This window comes from Paramisgurnus dabryanus, chromosome 20 (assembly GCF_030506205.2).
Source record: "Paramisgurnus dabryanus chromosome 20, PD_genome_1.1, whole genome shotgun sequence".
Classification (NCBI taxonomy): Eukaryota; Metazoa; Chordata; class Actinopteri; order Cypriniformes; family Cobitidae; genus Paramisgurnus; species Paramisgurnus dabryanus.
In genome coordinates this window covers 19475266-19491186 of record NC_133356.1, presented here as the reverse complement: position 1 = coordinate 19491186, position 15921 = coordinate 19475266, and the positions used below count along the sequence as shown (strand labels likewise).

At 33.6% G+C, this 15921-nt stretch overlaps 1 protein-coding gene and 1 long non-coding RNA gene across 3 annotated transcripts in view; one reads left to right on the top strand and one right to left on the bottom strand.

The window, feature by feature from the left end:
- The window catches only part of nrg3a (neuregulin 3a), a 354166-nt gene that overhangs the window by 290476 nt on the left and 47769 nt on the right, over positions 1-15921 (top strand). The window lies entirely within an intron of this gene.
- LOC135787611 (uncharacterized) lies at positions 352-2434 on the bottom strand. Its single transcript, XR_010547124.1, has 3 exons — positions 2384-2434; positions 889-945; positions 352-767 (listed from the first exon to the last, which is right to left on the bottom strand). It is a non-coding gene; the product is annotated as an uncharacterized lncRNA (long non-coding RNA).

Below are 15921 nucleotides of genomic sequence, written 5' to 3'. Positions count from 1 at the left end.
CTTCTATTTTATTATAAAGCTGTTTTTAATATTTAAAATGTTATATTAAAATCATTAAATTTTAAGACACATACACAGATTTTGAATACAGAACAATTTAATATACTTCATATTGTGTTGTGTACATTACAAAAATACCTAAAGTAAATTAATCAAGCACAGAGACATACATAATCTCTTGACCAAAGAGAAACATATAAAACAAATATCAGAGAAATGCAATTACAGAGCTACTTCTATCAAATTGTACAACATTAACATTAAATGTATTCATGAAAAGTACACTATGAATATGCAATCACTAAATATTCATAAGCAATGATTATATAATAATCATAATGTAATTCTCTGAATAAAAAATGAATGAAAAAAAATGTTTAAGTGCAATTTAAAGACGGAGTGCACAATGTTTAAAAAACACTTTGGAAAAGGAAATTGGGCCGACTACCAAAACACACTTGTAGCCAACCAGCAGTAAGGGGCGTGTCTACTAACTGACATCCTTGCCGGGGTTGCGTATGTGTGTGGTGGCTCTATCAAAAGAAGGTCCAGATTCTATTGGGGTAGAGACATGTTTGTTTAGGTAATTTCAAATGTTAACATTGGCTTTCAAAAATTGTGCACTCTGCCTTTAACCAACTTAAGATAAACCTATGAAAAGCTGAACTAAAACACAAAACAGTTTAGATGTCACATGTTTAAGTGGAGGGTGACTTCTTCTTGCAATTCAGACACCGTAGTAATTGAAGACTGCTTTATCACACGGGCTGTGAAAAGGAAACAGAATATACCAATTAACCAATAATGAATGAATATTTGGATATCCATGTTTAAAATAAATTGGCATAGATATGCATGTATGGAAGTTTTGTTAACTTCTCAGTTTACCTTTTAAAGCTTGACTGTGTCCTCATCAAGCGTGTCAGTTTTATCTGTCAGAGCACTCTACAAGTGGGAATGAAGATAGGATTAGAACAGGCTCATGAAATAAAGCAACCTGTGTGTATTACAGGATATGTTTTACATTGATAATTGTGTTTTATTTGAACCTAGATCATTTTCCATTGTTTGTCTATTGTGGTCTTGCAAACTTAAGGTTCACCTCTGTTTAAGGAGATTTAAGGAAATCAGAAATGATGCCAAACAGGGCTCCAGACTGCTATCAAATGGTGGCATTTTGCCACCTAAATTTGAGAGTGTGCCACTGAATTTTACATCCGGTCGCACATGTGCGACCAGCAAATTTGACCTTTTTTTTTGTGATATGACCACTGATCTATATAAATGACTGGATTGGAACGCTTGACGTAACTGCGTGAGTTGAAGCCAGCGCAGAGTTCGAGCCGCCATCTTGGTATACCCAACCGGCAGAGAGCGTCATTGACTTCCATTCAAAATCATGATCAAAATTTACCCCCTTTACAGCGTATCAGTTACACAAGGTTAATTTTTAGGATATGTGTACGTTAATTATTTGTTAATTCTGGTGTTATTTGCAATGTTTATGTTTTAATCGGGCAGGATAATGGATTTATAAAAAACCGTTAAGGTGAGTGTGTCTGCTGCATTTGCTAATGACACGGGTATAAATAAAGTTTTTTTTGACATTCAGCTACACTGTGACGGTCAGCGTTATATCTCTAAATAAGTTTAGGTAACATGTAAGTTAAGATAACATAATTACAAAACTAGCAAATTATTGCATGCACATACTGTACAAAGCATGATTATTTATTTAGATTTCAGAATGAGCACGTTTATTGTCATTAATACTAAATATGCTGCGGTCTGTCTGCTGATCTGATACTGTAATAAAGATGAATGTATAATAACTGTTTAAAATGCAAAATGTACAACTTTCAGTAAATAACTATTTACATGCTTTGGACGTTTGTGTTGTAATAATGTACAGGGTAACTTCAGATATAAAAACGAAGACGAGTAAAGTGATGTTTTATCATTAAAATCTGATAACGTCCATTGATTAAATAGAACTTTTGGGTAAACCAACATGGCGGCGCGGTGGCTTCACAAGTGTGACGTCATGTGCAATCCAGTCATTTATATAGATCAGTGGATATGACACTAATCTGAAACAGCACATTGTACTTTCTGAATCTATAATTAAAGTATTTATTAGTAATACAGTCTAAATTAGTAGACATGTGAATATTTGGTTAGCATGTTGTTTTACCGTGTGTGCCCCTAAATTTTCTGGTTGCGCCCCTAAAATTTTCAGTTGGGGGCCACTGTGCTCCTAGTAAAAAAAGTTAGTCTGGTGCCCTGCCAAATGGTGCAATGATGACTAGGCCAAGTCCCTTACAGCTTTACAATAAAAAAACGGTTTTTACAAGAATAATTCAAAAGGACAGAAATTAGCCACCTGGAATGGATGTGTTGCAAACGTTTTTCTTCACTCCACATTTGCCCCGATTTAAAAATGTCAATAGCAGTTGATCTGAAAAACAACAGGCAGGTAAATGATGATTAATGATTTGTTTTCGTTTTAAGATTTACTTACCCCGAGTACAATATATTAAGACAATATAATATAATCAAACCCAGCCTCGGCAGTTTTACAAACTCTCATAAAAGTATCCCTTCTTACAATGTCATTTTTGTGTCCATATGTAATTAGAAATACATTTAAAAATAAACAAAAAGACAATAAGGTTGTCAAGATTGAACTGATATAAACATTAGACATTGAACATTACTGGAGTTATAATAACCATATGGTCATATCATGGTATTTTCAGGTAAGACAGCTCAAACATTCATTTTAAACTAACGTTAGCGTTGCAAGAGAAACATTAGAAAAACTTAAACGTGAAATCAAATAGCAACAACAAACTTACCACCAAGAATAAGTCTATATGCGCTATATCTTCATTTGTTCCTGTCTACTTGGGATCTGGTTGGTCATATTTATGTCGCTGTGCTAAAAAAAAGAAAGGTTTTAATGATTTCTGAAATGCTTAAGAGAAATGCCTAATGTTAGTCAGAAAATAAAGATGTTCCAACACGCAACACAGACATAACGTTACATAAAGAAGCTGGGTTAAATGTAATGTAATGTTTTACTTATTTAATAGTTAACTAAATAAAGAAATGTGAAAATCTGTCATCACTTACCCTCGTGTTTGTCTCGTTCATCTCCAAACAAAAAGCGAAATACTTTTTCCCTCAACGTCAGATCCACTAAAACTGCTCATATTTTAAATCGAGTTGTTTTATCTTAGTCCTCTGGTGAAATATGATCGCCGATTAATTAAATAAATACGTTTAATGCAGAGTCGCCATCTAATTTAACAGTTTATACGTTTAATGCAAGCAACCGCATGCACCGTGAACAACTGAACTAAACTGAACAAGTTTCAAATAGCACCGTGACGTGTTACTATGACAACAACCAATCAGGTTTAGTCACGTGTGTCACGTGTCTTGTTTGAAATTAAACAAGTAAGATTTTGAAATTAAACAAGTAAGATTTTAAGCAAATCTTTGAAAAAATAGCTTATTGTGCAATCGGAATGATATAATGTTGAAAGGCTTGAGGAAAGTTAAATGTTAGCTTATTACAATTAATGAATCATGTTTTGAAAAAGTATGTTTTATCCAAATATACTAAAACTTCACTAGAAGTACATTTGTGTTTAGCATATTTCTTAAAAGTGTAATTATGCATATATTTATTACCAGCATACTTTTAGTACACTTAATATAAATACATTAAAAATATTCTTAAGTTTAGCATATTTCTTAAAAATGTAATAAAGCATATATTTATTACCAATGTACTTCTAGTACACTTAATACAAATACATTAAAAATATTCTTAAGTTTAGCATATTTCTTTAAAATGTAATTAAGTATATATTTATTACCAATGTACTTCTAGTACACTTAATATAAATACATTAAAAATATTCTTAAGTTTAGCATATTTCTTTAAAATGTAATTAAGTATATATTTATTACCAATGTACTTCTAGTACACTTAATATAAATACATTAAAAATATTCTTAAGTTTAGCATATTTCTTAAAAATGTAATTAAGTATATATTTATTACCAATGTACTTCTAGTACACTTAATATAAATACATTAAAAATATTCTTAAGTTTAGCATATTTCTTAAAAATGTAATTAAGTATATATTTATTACCAATGTACTTCTAGTACACTTAATATAAATACATTTAAAATATTCTTAAGTTTAGCATATTTCTTAAAAATGTAATTAAGTATATATTTATTACCAATGTACTTCTAGTACACTTAATATAAATACATTAAAAATATTCTTAAGTTTAGCATATTTCTTAAAAATGTAATTAAGTATATATTTATTACCAATGTACTTCTAGTACACTTAATATAAATACATTAAAAATATTCTTAAGTTTAGCATATTTCTTTAAAATGTAATTAAGTATATATTTATTACCAATGTACTTCTAGTACACTTAATATAAATACATTAAAAATATTCTTAAGTTTAGCATATTTCTTTAAAATGTAATTAAGTATATATTTATTACCAATGTACTTCTAGTACACTTAATATAAATACATTAAAAATATTCTTAAGTTTAGCATATTTCTTAAAAATGTAATTAAGTATATATTTATTACCAATGTACTTCTAGTACACTTAATATAAATACATTAAAAATATTCTTAAGTTTAGCATATTTCTTAAAAATGTAATTAAGTATATATTTATTACCAATGTACTTCTAGTACACTTAATATAAATACATTTAAAATATTCTTAAGTTTAGCATATTTCTTAAAAATGTAATAAAGCATATATTTATTACCAATGTACTTCTAGTACACTTAATACAAATACATTAAAAATATTCTTAAGTTTAGCATATTTCTTTAAAATGTAATTAAGTATATATTTATTACCAATGTACTTCTAGTACACTTAATATAAATACATTAAAAATATTCTTAAGTTTAGCATATTTCTTTAAAATGTAATTAAGTATATATTTATTACCAATGTACTTCTAGTACACTTAATATAAATACATTAAAAATATTCTTAAGTTTAGCATATTTCTTAAAAATGTAATTAAGTATATATTTATTACCAATGTACTTCTAGTACACTTAATATAAATACATTAAAAATATTCTTAAGTTTAGCATATTTCTTAAAAATGTAATTAAGTATATATTTATTACCAATGTACTTCTAGTACACTTAATATAAATACATTTAAAATATTCTTAAGTTTAGCATATTTCTTAAAAATGTACTTAAGTATATATTTATTACCAATGTACTTCTAGTACACTTAATATAAATACATTAAAAATATTCTTAAGTTTAGCATATTTCTTAAAAATGTAATTAAGTATATATTTATTACCAATGTACTTCTAGTACACTTAATATAAATACATTTAAAATATTCTTAAGTTTAGCATATTTCTTAAAAATGTACTTAAGTATATATTTATTACAAGTGTACTTCTAGTATACTTTTAAAAAATACGTTTAAATGCAATTTAACGTATTTTTAATACACTTCAAATAAGTATGTTGGAAATACAAATGTATTATAAACATACTATTTGTATTTTAAGTATATTTTTAATACATTAAATACTTCGTCTTTTTGACCTGGGGAATAACATGGGGGAGGCGGGGTTTATGACCTATACTGGGGCCAGTCACAGGGGAGCGATCAAGACGTTTTGGCTTCACTTTTCAGGGCTTGTGCTGCACGCTTGGTACAACATCATCCTTCACATTGCAAAGCTTAGTTTCTGTCTGGCAGTTCAATAAAGACTTTTGTAAGTAATTTTTTAAGATGAAAAGAATAAGAAAGTAAACGAGAGAGAACTAGTTACTGTAATTGTGACCTTATCTTTGAAAACCTTTTTAAACTTGTTTTTTGTCATTTAAATTTTTTTAAAACATAAAATCATATATAAAGTAGAGAACATTTGGTGAAAATATCACCTTGATTACTTTATTACTGACTGAGAAAGGTCAAAGATTTGATGAATTTCATTCTCAGAAAATTATGTTTTTGAGAATTTCCGAATTAAAAACTAGCCTACATTTAACGCTGCATCACAATTGAACCATAATTTACTATTTATGTGTCATATCCTACATGAAAGCTGAGATTCTCTCGTTTTCTGCGTACTCACCGTTTTCTGCGTGTAGATCCAGAAAGGTGTTTTCAACTAAGTAAATTCCTAAAGTGGGTATTTTTTTCTTATAACGTGTTGAGTTTCTCGTTCCATGTGTTACAAAACTGATCAACCTACAGGTTATTTAGTGTCTAACACATCCTGAAGTTTGACTTCTCAGCGTTTTTCAAAATTAAAGTAAACCGTATTTAAATGTGAGGAGATCCTGTCGGGTCGAAAGTAACACTTGTTACTTTTGTCCCGCTGCTAATACTCTTGTATATATAAAAAATTTAATTATTCTAATTTGATTTCATTTCATTTTCATAGTATTCAAACTGTTAAAAATATTTTATTCTCAACAATTTAAGTTTGTACTGTTGGTTGCTTTTGAAACATTTGATAAAACTGAAATTTTAAATAAAAATGTAATTTCATAATTTTTTACAGAGATAAATTACAAAATATGTTTGCAGTTATATTAACAAAGTCATAGTCATATATAGTTAATAAAAACTTGTGTAACACGAAAATCTATCCTGTTTTGTTGTGTTACTTTTGACACACCCGTGTGTTACTTTCGTCCCTGCAGGTGGGGTCGAAAGTAACAATTCACCACTTATGTTCAAAGTGAAATTATACTGAAATCAGTTTACATTTTTACAAAATGTCACCTGGTATTGATAGACCACACTTGTGAGTTATTGACCACAGCAAAAATATATATCTGTCTAAAACATTAGCTTTTAAAATTAAGTTTTTATGAAAAATGGTACTTTCACTCTCCCCTATTTTATATGTAAAATTTCATGTAATAAATAAGAGTTTAAGTATTGTATATTGAAGGCTTAGTTTTTAATACATAATTTACAGCAATTATCACAAATGACACACTATTACTACTTTGACGCTCTGAATCTCAAAATTAGACTACACGACTTCAGCCAATGTTTCAGGCATAATTGGTTCTTCTGGGCCTGTTTACTGCTGTCTCGGCATATAAAAAAGACATGAACAAGAATAAAGAATGATAATTTGTACCTCAAAATACTGGACAAACCCGGCCATTTCACTTGTAATGGCAGGTGTTATGGCAACCGTATTTTTGTTATTGCTTTAACTGTTGATATTGCTGAAAGGTCATGGTAGTGATTCAGCTGGAGATGTTATGCTTGTATTGCTTTAATGGTAGTGGAGTGTTGAAAATGGATATCTTAATGGCTTTTCTATCGCATTTCAGGACGCTGAGTGTGTCTAAAATCCTCACTGAAACACTTCTCTCATAGATATACAGTACCATTATTATATTGTGTTTGAACAAACTATCCTTGCTTCTGGCTGTGTTTGCTCACATTGGAGTACAACCTAGACAGCCTGTGTTTGTTGAATATACAGTAACTGTCTATTTTTGGGGGGAGTTTTACTGTGTGAAAGTAAATCAATCTTTTTTCTGGTTTCCATTTTACTGAGCTTACAAATCATCAAATAATTCTGGTCAGACTCTTATAGCTAATGCCATTAATTCCAGTGTAAACTGCATTTGAACAGTTATCATCCTTCATTCTTTATCAAAATATGTCTCGCCAGTCACCACAATAGGGTCTTTGACCTAAAGAAAAATGTATTTTAAGTATAACCACTGCTGAAGTATAATTTTAAAGGATACATTTAACTTGAATATGAGAACTACAGGCTATCTGTAGTATAAAAATCCACTCTCAAAAGTTAAACATTGAGAAAGCTGCTTTTGAATTCAATTCGGTTTTTATAATTTCAGGTAATGTTTTAGTTTAGAAATGCAGTCACATTGGCTTATCAATTTTTTTTTTTTTTGATTCTGATTCTCAATTTCATCAGAAAATTTCAAATGCGAGTTTGAGACAGAATTATCAATACAATTATCAATAAAATATGTACTTTTGGGCTCTTAATATGTTTTCATTTTGCCTGGAGAATGTAACAAGAAAGTAAAGGCACAAGTTTTGTACAATTTAAATTCCACAAAATATATTCATGTATAGTAATGAAGTACAGTACTTTATTACAGTAACTATCTTTCTTTAGATTTCCATAATCCCATTTGAATTCCATTTGGAGCCAGAGGGTGGAACTAGCAGAACCCCTTGGTGATTGGAATTGCTTGTTGGGAACAGACTTGGCACATGCACAGCAAATGTCCAACCTCTGTTATTGGTTTTATAAGCATACATGACAACTATGAATGTGTACCTTTTAGTCTATCCTATAATGCTTTCAAAAAAAATAGTGCCTTTCATCCTGAAATCATTGGCCTCCCCTTTTATATGTGGACATACACAGACTGTGGGACACAGATTGGTCACCAACACCAGTTCCAGTAGAAAAACAGAATGAAAGACTACACAATTTTGCACTTGTTCTCTTCTAAATGAATGCCATAATTCATGACAATAAAATCCATGGCTCAGTCTATTCTCATTCCATACAGTTGTCCGATTTAGACGTTGCTTTAATCCTGTATTTGTCATCCACTGGTATGTCATGAAACTGTCTCAAATGGTTGAGAACATATCCTTAAGACAGATTTTAGCCTTAGGCAGTTGAGTCACCCTCAACCAGACTTCTCACAAAAATGTGTGTGTGTGTGTGTGTCAGTGAATCCTTAAAGGTGCAATGTGGGACTTTTGGGAGGTTCTCTTGACAGAAATGCAATATACTGTATAGCTATATTATCAGTGGTGTATAAAGACCTTACATAATGAATGGTTATGTTTTTACTACCTTAGAATGAGCAATTTTTATATACATACCACGCGGGTGCCCTTACATGGAAGTCGCTGTCATGTTTCTACAATAGCACTAAATGTTTAATCCCTATGCTGTCTCAGACGACGACATGTTTGTCCGCTACTTTAGCTTCTCTAAAAAATAACAGGCAGAAATATGTGCACCATGATTTCACTGTTGAATAATGCACCTGTCGCACTCGTCCATGTTTTTATTTATTTTATTTTTTTTAATAATGAAATACTAGGGAACAGGCTGTTATGTGACACTGATATAGTCAGTATATGACTTCAAATTTTATAGTTATTATATGCTGCTGTCCATAAACTGTACATAAAATCATGACAGATTTAAAAATGACATTAACGCTGCAGGTACTCTGCTTCAGCAAATTTATTTAGAATTAGACACAGCAGTAGTTTACCAGTGATAGCATTCAATACTTTGTAAGGTTAAAAATATTTCACCAGAATTTATATGCATCTGGTGCAAGAAATCTTATTTGTCAGTTTTTACACTTCTGTTTTATGATAGACATTCAGTCCTTCTCTGTCTTGCTCTCTCTGCGACTTTTTTCCACCTTGCACAGCATATTATTTTTGTTGCACAAGGTCTACATATGATATTTTGTGCCATTTTTAGTCAAATCAAGTGTGACAGTATTGAGTTTAACTTGATTTTTAATTGGAGGGGCACAAACACTTGCTGTCCAGCTGTGGACCAGTCAGACCAGCATGATAGTAAAAGGCAGATGTGTTGTCATATTTAAGACATCACAGGGCAATGAAAAAAATTTGAAACATTATAGAGCAAGTATATGACAAACATAAAACAAACATTGTGCACTATATATATATAGTATATGTATATATATATATACACTGTCTGTTATTGTTTGTATTTACTCTAGTGCACAATGTTTGTTTTATGTTTGTCATACCTTGTATATATATATATATATATATACACGCACGCACGCACGCACACACACACACACACACACACACACACACACACACACACACTCACCTAAAGGATTATTAGGAACACCATACTAGTACTGTGTTTGATCCCCTTTTGCCTTCAGAACTGCCTTAATTCTACGTGGCATTGATTCAACAAGGTGCTGAAAGCATTCTTTAGAAATGTTGGCCCATATAAATAGGATAGCATCTTGCAGTTGATGGAGATTTCCAGGGCACGAAGTTCCGTTCAACCAAATCCCAAAGATGCTCTATTGGGCTGAGCTCTGGTGACTGTGGGGGCCATTTTAGTACAGTGAACTCATTGTCAGGTTCAAGAAATCAATTTGAAATGATTCGAGCTTTGTGACATGGTGCATTATCCTGCTGGAAGTAGCCATCAGAGGATGGGAACATGGTGGTCATAAAGGGATGGACATGGTCAGAAACAATGCTCAAGTGGGCTGTGGCATTTAAACGATGCCCAATTGGCACTAAGAGGCCTAAAGTGTGCCAAGAAAAAATCCCCCACACCATTACACCACCACCACCAGCCTGCACAGTGGTAACAAGGCAAGATGGATCCATGTTCTCATTCTGTTTACGCCAATTTCTGACTCAGATCTGAATGTCTCAACAGAAATCGAGACTCATCAGACCAGGCAACATTTTTCCGGTCTTCAACTTTCTAATTTTGGTGAGCTCGTGCAAATTGTAGCCTCTTTTTCCTTTTTTTGTAGTGGAGATGAGTGGTACCCGGTCTTCTGCTGTTGTAGCCCACCCGCCTAAAGGTTGTGCATGTTGTGGCTTCACAAATGCTTTGCTGCATACCTCGGTTGTAACAAGTGATTATTTCAATCAAGGTTGCTCTTCTATCAGCTTGAATCAGTCGGCCCATTCTCCTTTGACCTTTAGCATCAACAAGGCATTTTCGCCCACAGGACCGCCACATACTGGATGTTTTTCCCTTTTCACACCATTCTTTGTAGCCTCTAGAAATGGTTGTGCATGAAAATCCCAGTGACTGAGCAGATTGTGAAATACTCAGGCCTGTCTGGCACCAACAACCATGCCATGCTCAAAATTGCTTTTTGTTTTAAGTCGCTGTATTTTTGTGAAGTGTTTACAGATGTGGTTGTGGGGAAAGGCACCATTTTTCTGTGTTTAATTTGTTAACTGGTTGTGACTGTAAAACTGAAGCTGTGATTTAATTAGCAACATTTTTTTTTGTAAAAAAAGTTAATTTTATTGCCAATCCCAGATGCCCCATACATGAGACTACAGTTGAAAAACTGCAAAAAATGTTAAATAATGCAATGAAAGAATACTACATGAGCTCTCGGTATAATCAGTGCTGCTGCAATAATCTTAAAAAAAAAACTTGGATAGTTACCAATATGTTGTGTTTTTATTGTTCCCAGAATGCAATGCTGTGGCTGGTTGCATAAACTGCTGAGACTAGACTCTAAAAAAAAATGCTTGGTCAAATGGAAAAAAGCCATTGGTTTGTAATTTATCCTATGCTGGATTTGTTTAAAACACAGCAGCTTTGTTTATGCAGACTCTAAAAAATGCTAGGTTGTTTTTATTTCAGCATTGGGTCAAAAAGGGACGACCCCATCCTTTGGGTTAAATTAACCCATACATTTTTTTATATTTGACCCAACAATAGGTTGAAACAACCCAGCATAGGTTACATTACAACCTGGGCTGGACTTGTCCCTTTTTGGCCCCAGGTGTGATGCTGTCCAAAGCAAGGCTGTCTATATGCTTACCAACCAGCCATTTTTGGTTAAGCCTTGCTGGTCAATCAGACACATAGCTAGTTTTTACTGATTATGACTAGACCCAAACCAACATAAATCAGACAGGATCAGCCTGAAAGTTTTTGCCAGTTTAAACTCGTCATTTTGAAAATGTATAAACATTATGTGTGCACAGTACTCCAGATATTTAACGTTGGGAAAAGTATTAGGCAAAAGTGTGCTGGAAAGCTCTACAGAGGAGGGGGGGGTAAACAGTGAATCATGAGTAAATAATATTATATTGGATTTCCAACATTTATGAGAAGGAAGCAATGGCAATATTTGATTTGGCTTTGTTTTCATTTATTTTCTTTTGGACAGAGTGATAGCAGTTTATGATCATCCCCAAAGTGGCAGATCTCATAAAAAAGAGCATGTTGCTTGTTTTGGAGCTCAGTTGAACTGTGAAGTTTGCAGACCACCTTGAAGATATCAATCACACTTTCCATTAATACACCACTGTGAAAAGAAGGAGAGAGTAGGACAGAGTGATCAGATAAAGATCAAGGGTGACCTGCGTGTCTTGCCAGGTTGAGAGAGAGAGAGAGAAAGAGAGACAGAGAGAGAGAGAGAATCAAGTGTAATGTCTTTAAAGCCTGATGATTTACTTCATTGCTTGGCAATTCCTTTAGCAAACAGCTTCATAGGGAAATCCAGGATTTATCTTTTTGTCTGTGACCTTTGTACAATTTGTAGCTACAAAGTGACTAAGAAATCCTGCCTTTTTCAAAGCTCAGTAATATTTAAATAATTCTTGTTCTTCAACGGATGATTTTGTCTGCCCTACTGTATGAAACATAGCCGACATTTATACGCTGGTGGTTAAAAGTGATTTCCAACAGTTGACATTTTGGCATTTTGTTAAAATAGTTTATTAAAGGTGCAATTAAGCTGTCGATTATATTGTTTTATACTGTTGTCTGATGTCTACTTATGATGTTCACATGGTTTTTACATTCAAAAACATCAAAAACCATAATTAATAGGCTATTTTGTAACATGGTTCTAATGCTGTCTGGAAAAAATTTTCATTTTAAGGGGCGGGCAGCATTGAAGACCTGGCCGTAAACACCCACTGCTATGATTGGATAGCTTTATTCCCCGTCATAACATGTGGGCAAATGTTTTAAAAATTTGGCAATATGTTTAAAGACATGTTTATTGATTTTGAGACACTGCGTACGGTTTGTTTTGCCCCTGGCCCAGCAGTGTGTCACGCGAAGCTGTGGGTGGGGCTACAAAAGTGGTCGTTGTATTTGGGTTTTGAGGAGGTGTTTAAATTCTAATCTGACGTCACATTTCGGCACATTCCAGAACCGACCGTTTTCTTGGCTTGGTGTTATATTTCAGTAAAGAGGACGTTTTCAGTTCTGAAGCTTGCAGGATTTTGATTGAAGTATGATGACATCTTATATAACAGAATATCAAGTTAAAATGGCTGATTTTTTGTACCCTTTCATATACCTTTGTAAATATTACCTCAGAGGAACATATTGATTCCAAAGATTGCATATTAGTACCTTAATTGTACATATGTGACCAGTCACGGAAAGTAGGGACACAAGTCGGATCTGGGCATTTTGAGTTATTCACAGATTCTGAAAGTGCAGTTTCTAAGCTTTCCAACGATATGTAACACATGGAAATCTGATAAGATTTGGAGAAGTTGTGGCCATTTGAATATAGGAACTCAGAAATACTCAAACCGAGAAAATCGAGACGAAAGGGACTCTTCTTTTCAGCTGGGGGAGACAATAGGGCTCATTTACATCTCATTTAGCTAAGCCATGCCCCCTGTAAAACCCTTTTTGAGATGTTCTAGCATCATATGTAGTATTTTATGACCAAATGACAACCCGCAAAAATAAACATGACTCTTTTACCTTTGTGGGGATCACAAGTCGAATCCAGTCTGTTTCAGATTATCCAATGACCATTTTGTCCACAAATGCGTATAATCCGTGAAATATAGATTGTTTACATCAGATTTCGCATGAATGTCTGGTAATACAATATAATATATAATCTGAAGACTATTTAAATCGTAACATGTAAGGGTATATGAGCTTACACTCCGTTAAACACATGAACCCGTCTTCAAAGTTTGTATTTAAAATAGGGAAGTAGTATAATAGATCGTCCAAACAGCGCCGTCGAAAACGTGACATCCTTTAGAGAGGTTACCAATGGCTCGCTCGTTCCTCCATCAGCCAATGACTTCATGGAAAATATTGATAGACAAAACATGTAGCCAATTATATGAAGAATACAACTATATCTGTGTAACTTCTGTGTGTTTGGACTCATGCTGCGCTGCAAGAACTGACATACAGATGACGTCAAAGTACCGCGAGAGCGAGTCGAAATTAAACTACTCCGTAAGATTTCTTGAAGAGCTCTCGCGGTACTTTGACGTCATCCGACTGCGGCGCCGCATAAAGTCAGTGACGCGGCTGACGTACGATGCGGCTGACTGTTATTTGTTCCGCCCCAGCTTCTTTTATTTTTCTTTTGTTTTGTGCCCCCGAACTTTACAGTCTGGGGAGACGCAGGCTATAAGTTTGAAAAAAAAAAAAAACTTAGCAAACATGTCTGAGGAACAGGGCAGCGCGTCACTACAGTCACGTGACTTCACGCTCGAGCCGGAAGAGAAGACAATGCTGAATAAAGTCGTAATTCTGCTATTTTTGGACCAAACTGTATTTTCGATACATCAACACAATCTTACTGACCCACTGATGTCACATGGACTACTTTGATGATGTTTTTATTAACTTTCTGGACATGGAAACCATACATAGATTTTCAATGAAGGGGAAAGCTCTCGGACTAAATCTAAAGTTAAAACATCTTAAACTGTGTTCCGAAGATGAACGGAGGTCTTCCGAGTTTAGAACGACATAAGGGTGAGTCATTAATTACATTATTTTCATTTTTGGGCGAACTATCCTTATTTAGTAGTCACGCTGTTCCCTTTGGGGGCGGAGGCGAAAACACAAGCTTATACAGTATGTAAATATACACACAGACAATGACGCCCCCCGCTGCACGCTAGAATCTCCGGAAAAACAAGCCTATTTTAACCGCAAAATGTACGCTTTTAAATATACAAAAACTGCTATCTCAAACATGGAGAGGCTTCTTCGTGATCTCAACTAACAGAGTCTGCAATAAAACGAAAATCACAAATTTCGAAAAAAAAAAAACTTTGTTTCTCATTTTCTCGAAACTTGTGCTGCCGACTTGAGTCCCTGGTTTCCGTGACGGGTCACATATTACTACCGACTATACATATCATAACTGAATGGTGCATATTAGGACCTTTCTAAAGGTTGCCTTAGTGACAGCTTGGGACCATTTTTGGACTGTTTTATCTGACTGTATATGGCAGGGGTTCTCAAAGTCCGGACTCCGGTCGGGAACTTGATCCGGACCCGCGTCGACTTCATATTACAAGTGCATTAATTTCTATGTGATTGATTAAATGTGTGCATTTGCTACTTTACAAATGCATATTAAAATTGTTAACCATTCGTTTAGTTTTTTTTTCATCTTAGATTTAAGAGTATTTCTGGTCCGAAAATAAAACGAGTTTAAAAAAAAATGTCCTGTGTGACGCTGTAGCCATCACACCCAGATATTATGCACAGCTACTTCATGTACTACGGCTTTTGATCAGTAAGTCCTTATCAATCTGAAATCCCTGTTGGTTTGAGTCGTTTAAAACATGCATTTGAAAAAGCAACACTCGTCATACATAATCTTTATACACATTCTTTATTATCATGAAATACCTGAAAAGGTTTGAAGAACAGCAATATAAATATATCCTTAAGACATTTCCTGGAGCTGCATGTGTCTGGTTCTTTGGCTGCAGCGCATATTAAGTTTCTGCCCGAGAGCGCCCCCTGGCTTTTGGATGTAGCGGCATTTCACCGTAATCATTGAGAAGCAAAGCAAGCATCATCAGCCGATTTATAGGTGCACCCCTAATTTTGGTCAGTGTCTCTGCCTACCAACCACACTTTTTGCCATGGTTAATGCATCTGCTGGAGAACAAACTGTGCCCTTTCTCTAATTAGGTTGCCCTGTATTTTGCACCTGGTTACTTTTGGCATATTTCTTGTGTTTGTTTAAATTTTTTTTTACTTTAAATGCAAAATACACTTATGTTTTTCCCCAAACTATTTGTGTTGATTTGTTATATAAACAAATGATTTAAGTT